The 6,650-nt window shown below is 39.7% G+C and overlaps 1 protein-coding gene across 1 annotated transcript in view; it reads right to left on the reverse strand.

Annotated features, from left to right (window-relative positions):
- Positions 1-6,650, reverse strand: part of PPP4R2 (protein phosphatase 4, regulatory subunit 2) — a 31,443-nt gene that overhangs the window by 18,309 nt on the left and 6,484 nt on the right. The gene's annotated exons all lie outside the window — the stretch shown is intronic.

The raw sequence follows: 6,650 nt of genomic DNA on the forward strand, positions 1-6,650 counted from the left end.
TCAACATGGATAGTTTTTCTCATGTGTTTAGTACTACACTGGAAGGTTTTGCTACAACACAGTGGTCGCCAACACTACTTGAACACCAAGAGTAGATTGGACTGCAAGTCACCCTAAGTGCAAAAGACAACTACGATAAGTTACCTATCTCCCTTTTTAGCAACCGTATTAAAATATCAGATGTAACACTAAGGTAGTACATACGGCTTACACACTTGAGACAGACTCTACAGGATTTTACGCTTCAAACTTCAGCAAGACCCATGGAAGGTAAGCAGGACAAAACCTAAAATTAACGGAAGAACAGGAGGAAGAATTCAGAGGGCCTGAAATAAGGCTATCTCCTGAAATGAAGGTACCGCAATTATTTCATAAATCTTTCTGGAATTGCTTCACAGATTACAGGTTTAATTAAGAAAAACATTATATTGAAGGGATGTTAAGCTTCTAGAGACCTAGCTATGTACTTAAAACATTAAGACTCCCAGGAGCCCTGGTGGGATGTCTGTCTTCAGATTTAACAGTGTTTAAGTTCATTACAAAATTACTTGGTTTAAATTTTAAGAGGATGCCATCTGTTTTGGCAAGATACTACATTCCACAAAGAACATAAAATGAAAAGGAAAACAAAGTGGATCTACTATTGATTCTGTTCATTGAACGGGCCATAAAAGAAACATCAGAATTTAGGAAAAGAAGGGAGCACTTCCCTCTCCACCCTTCTTCTACTATTAGCTCTCTGACAAGCAGAAAATATAAAGTACAAAATAGTACATTTAGGATGCAAACACTTCATGTTCAGCGGAACTGATTTTAAGGCAAAGTCCTCAGAACACAGAAGGAAAGAACCAGAGAATAATCTCGGAGGGATTCACTTAACATGTAGCAAGAGAACAGTCACTTATATTAGCCCTCCCCCAATTACTGTTGGCTTAGATTACACCCACAGAGACCTGCTAGTAGGAAACAGGTGTTTTTAAGTGAAATAACTTGTCAACTTTAATAACTGTTTCTCCTCCTTTGTGCCTTGCTCCAGAGCTCATGGAAGATGAAGATACAGTCTAACACACAGCAGTGTCCCCAGGCTGTTGGAAGCAAAATTTAAGTTTCATCCAAAACAAGTTAATGCCTTTTCTATTCTGGTCTATCAATGGAATCTCCAAAACTATTTGAGAAGTCAAAAGGCACAGAAAATGAAGTGCACCCAGCAATCAAGTATCCAATTCAAACCCCTCTGCAAGGTGACAAACTTTCCAGTGCGCTCTTCCACAGCCTCAATGCAGGACGTATCCAAACAGGAATACTATGGACTAGATGGAATACACCACTCTCCGCTTCTCAAACCAAAGGCCACCAAGAGCACAGAACTTACCCCTAGGTATGAGAAGCCCCAGAATGGTTCCCTTCCCCTGGCTGCAGAACCTGGGAGTCAGCGTGGGGTGCCTGGTGAGGACCGAGTGTCCTGCTCCCAGGCAGCAGCGCACCAACTGGAGCACCCACTGCAGGGGTCCTCGGCAGCGGACTCAGCAGCTACAGCTGTGCAGAGGAACTGATGGACTGCCGTCCTCTGGGGGAAGGGGGACTGCGCCCACTGGCTTCCTCTCACTTGGCTCCTTCCTCAGTTATCCCTTGTGCTTTGGGATGGAAACGCAGTACATAAAGCCTACTCCCTCTATTGCGTTTTCCTTGTTTTGTTTTAATCTTTACCTTACCTAGCACACTAATTTGATATATACTGATTGGGTATAAACAGGGATATCTGGAAGTACACAGAAGGGGGTGAACAAACTAAAAATCTTGTTAAGAACTGCTGGTAAAACACAATCCCCACCGTTCTCATACAAAAATGCCAACGCTGTTGCTATTTGACATTTTAGGTTTTGTACCAGAATTTCACTATTTATTATATAAATAATAAAGATTGCCTCTTAACAAAGAGCACTCAATGGTAGAGACACAGCTCTCAATTTCTTCAGAAAATACCTCTGAAAAATTCTGGGGTAGAAAGCAGGCAACACTGAACTCCCATGAACGGGGAGATCAGCTGTGCTGTGGTTCAGCGAGGATTTCACCACAGTGCAGGGGGAGGCCGCTGCCCCACCACGTACTTAACTTTGTATCTGGTCTACGCAGAAAGGGGCAAGCCTGCTCTGCTGTTCCCACGCGTTCCTGTGATCCCACACACAGGGAGGTGAAGCAGATCACTAATCTAACCACAACATTAATGCTACAGATAAGTAAGAATAAGATCTGTGATGCGACTAGTAGAGAGCAGAGCCATTCCTTTATGCAGCTGCCTTCATGTACCAGATAAAAGAACATACCTTACTTAATTCCACTCTTGCTTCAAATATTCATTGAATCTTAAACTTTTTTTTCCTACTTCCCATGCTTTACTTTAATACTATTTTGATGCAATTCATTTTAGTGTCATCGTTTTGCACGCTGTTGATATTTTCACCATCCACACACTGCAGATTAACATGGGAAATTCCAAACAATGACAACACACTTACAGAGTAAAATCCCCTGTGCATCAACGCAGACCAGTTTCTTAAATGCTTCTGGCACGCAGACAAACCCTTCAATCTAACATTAAATTAAAACCATAAGCAACTGCCAGATTATTTAGCGGTGTTTCTGAAAGACAATAAATTTTACACTGTAGGTGACACAGCACAGTGGATTTACTGGAACACTTTGCTTCGCTGTGAACAGTATGCTCCTGTTAGGAAAACATGCTGGCAAGCACTCTTCCTGGGGGAGCATCCTGTTCACTTTCACCTGGTAACTCATGTAAAATTAAAATGCTCTCACATTTTATCTTCAGTAGGATTTGACCTCATGTTACCTTTCACTTTAATTAAAAATATATTGAAGAGCTCAAAAGAGGAAATACTGGTATTTCCCACAAGCACAGAAGGTATTTTTCCATTTTCACTCGCTGACTGATGTCAGCCTAAATTAAGTCTCTGCTCTCCTCCTTGTGAGCATGACGAGCCCGTTCCAGAACCACGGAAACTGGAATACATTAGAACTACATCTACTTTGGTAGTATTCATGTTCACCTCTCTACTACTTGCAAATTACTACTGCTATTGCCAGGAAAAACAAAGATTAAGACTTAGTTATGGAAACGGACAGCTGATGAAGCCATTAAAGTAGTATCTGTAATCATCAAGGGACCAATTCTGATCTCTCCTGATAAAAATTCAACTGATTCCAACAAAATACAGCTGTTCCACAGAATAGTAGGACTCAGAATTTTTCAAGAAAGTACCTTTCTTAATATAGTTATCTAAAACCAAACTCAAGTACCTTTCATTTTCCTTTATTTTAAAGGCAAAAACTGACCACAGAACAAAAAAAAAAGTAAGAGATTACAACAGAATCTTCATTCAAGAATTAAGTTCCTCATAGCAGAGGGGAAAGCAATACACACCAAGTAACTGAAAGCCTTCAAAACTTCCACAAACCACCATCAGTGGCTTATCTATCAAAACAAAAGTAAAAGTAGATAGTATTTTCATTAAATTTCCACCTTCCACTTGAAAATTTACTTGAAGCTACCTTTGGCTGGTAAGAACAAACTGGTGTACTTACTGAAATATTCCACTTACCTCTGCACTGTGTACCAATATGTAAATTCTTACCTTACTCTGATTTCTTATTCTTCATATCATTCTGTATATGCACATATACAAATAACATTTCTTACATATCTCAAGTTTTGTTGCAAGTAGAATGATCATCCCAGATATTGACTTTCCTATAAAGTGCACACCAACTGTAAAGCTCTAAGTCTTACAAACAGCGACTTCTGGATAAGCATCAAATACTAGCTAAATCCTCCCATCTGAGCACTATCTACTACAATCAACTTATTTACAATTTAGTTACCTTTTTTTTCCCTATTATGCAGAAAAATCACCAGTTCAGGGAACCACACTAAACTTACACCACAGTATATGCAGACCTAGTATCTTCTCGCTTATGACGTCATAAAGTTTACAGAATACTTTGCCCCGACAGATTTGATTTCTCTAGTTCTGGAATTTTTTTTTTAATCAATATTCTGTGTAATTATTACATGCACCTTTGTAAAAAAATTTAGTTAGCACCCTTTGTCCTAGCTTACCTTAAAAATCATTTGAGTTTTGTGTACTTTTTCATCTGATTGATGATCTTCTAGATAGTATTTCCTGCATAACACACAGAATTGTTCAGGAACTCTCAGTAATCACTTGGTATACAGCAATTGGTTTCTCAGCCCACATCTGCCTCATTTCTGTAGAACGTATCTTCAAGACAGGGACTAGATTACTACACATTTCTGCAACCCTTAATGCAAGATTTTGATCCAGTTATTACTGCAACATACTGGGAATAATTATTTCTAAGAGGCCTGATTTCACTGATCATATTCTTTACATTTCATTTTTACTCTTTAAATTTTCAATTTTACTCTTTAAACTTCAATTACAGGACATTCACATCAACCTTAGAATCACAAACAGTATCACTGCACAAAACAGTAACTAGCACAAAAAGCTCAGGAGCAGGGAAGGTATCTGACTTCTCTCTTGTGAGAAGTCACAATCACATGAGCCCCAAGAAACATTTATATACATCTGCTCTACCAAGGATAACTGTAGCTGTACTTGAATAGCACTAGCCAAACGGACTGTCAATAGCAGATAGACATTATCTGCGTCAAAATACCTCCCCAAAACCACTTACATAGTCTGCCTTTAACATGATCGGACATTTTGTTGAAACTTACAATCATATTTATTTCGACTCTAATTCTATGGATTAATCTTACCTTTTCCTTCTTTCCATTTCAGATAAAATTGCACTAAATAGATTCCTGTTCACTAAGACATGTTTCAAGAATGATGCTGTGCACTGTATAATAGATTCTGTAGGAATTCCATGGCACAATTCAGACTGCATCCCCTTCAACAGATATTGCACAGGAAAATGAGGCAAAAGGTTCTACATAATTCTATAGCACTCTGGAATCGATGCAGGCAGAACACAGAAACACTGAATAGATGACACTTTCTCAATAAACCTGTATCACAGAAGTGCAGGAGTCAAAACTTAAGAAAAGTATTATGCAGTGAAGTGAAGCATATTTTAAAAAGTCTTCCTGAATTTACAGCAAGTTCAAATTACTATCTCTGTAGGAGCTGCCTACAGGAAATCACTCTGAGCAATATAAAATTAACATTTGAATAATTGCATATATAACCTCTTCAATACGCATACTAAATTCCACATACCGACTAATATAGGACACTGAAGATGTTCCAGGTATCACCAGTTTGCACAGAATAAGCAAATAAACAAAATGCCTTAACTCATCTGGTAGGTGTAGCTATCACTGTTAAATAACCAGTGCAAAGAGATCCACAGGTTACCTCGGAACAGCAGTAGACCACACTGAGATAATACTATCAAACCTTGACTACATTGAGCAATAAAGCTGGGAAACCAGATAAAGGAAAATGCACCCCGCGCAACTACTTCTGGCTCTGAATTTACTTTGCACTGTATTCCTATGCTTGCTGGTTCATGCATTGTCCCACAAAGACAGAGGCTTCACCCGGGTCTGAAAGCAGTACTATTAGGATCAAGCAAATTGCACTTCTATTACTAATTCCTTCCAAAACCAGAAACAAAAGCCACCCAATTGGCTTCCATACAAGGCAGTTCAGGTGACACACGCTAAGCTTGGTTTGACAAGGTGTACCCTGCCTCAATGACCTAATACACAGGCATTAAGTGTTCCTGCATCATCACACTCTCTTACCACTCCTGAGCAAAGCCTCATCAGGTGTAGTCATCATGGAAATCTTGTAACTGCCTTCAAGTAGTAGTATTTCTGAAACTGAGACCTGCCAGACATCAGCTTTGTGGAAAAACAGCATCGGTTTGGTTTATCCACAAACCTGATAATCCACCAGCACCACCCCCCCAGATGACCAGACTGCCTTTGTATCATCCCTTCTGCATGCACCATTGCCTTGTTCCTTCCCCCAACATGTACCACCAAGCACGAACCTTCCCAAAATCTGTAGACAGGAAAAGGGAGCAACGCTTATCAACTACAAGGTCAAAACAGAAAAGACATCCTTGCTTCTGAAGTGTAATACGGAGTGGAACAAATACCCAAATGTCTGGGAAAGTACTTCAAATTAACAGTAATGAGCAAGGCCACCATGGAACAGGACACCTGAGGCCCACCAGAAAAGACAGAGGTAATATTGAAGCAGCCACTACAGCTGTGAAGAAACATTACTAAGAGGTAAAGGTAAGAACTGATAGAAACTGTGAGGATGAGAACAAATCCGATTAAGCAACGCAGGAGAGCTGAGCTTGAAGAGTAGAAGGATGCCAACAGGGGGACACTAAAGGTGACCATCAGAAGCACATGCAACTGTATTAACTGCTAAGGAATAAAGGCAAAGTAACAGTGAACAGTCTGCAAAGAGACTAGCAGGGAGTGTGCTTATAGGAACAGACTGTACACAGCAACAAGGAAGAAAGACGTACTTACAAATGAAAGCCTGCACGCGTATAGTTACATTTGCAGTTAAAATAGTCTGATTACACTGCAAAGTTAGCGTTGCTATGAGGAGTTT

The sequence above is a fragment of the Charadrius vociferus genome, unplaced genomic scaffold (assembly GCF_000708025.1).
Source record: "Charadrius vociferus isolate BGI_N301 unplaced genomic scaffold, ASM70802v2 scaffold324, whole genome shotgun sequence".
Lineage (NCBI taxonomy): Eukaryota > Metazoa > Chordata > Aves > Charadriiformes > Charadriidae > Charadrius > Charadrius vociferus.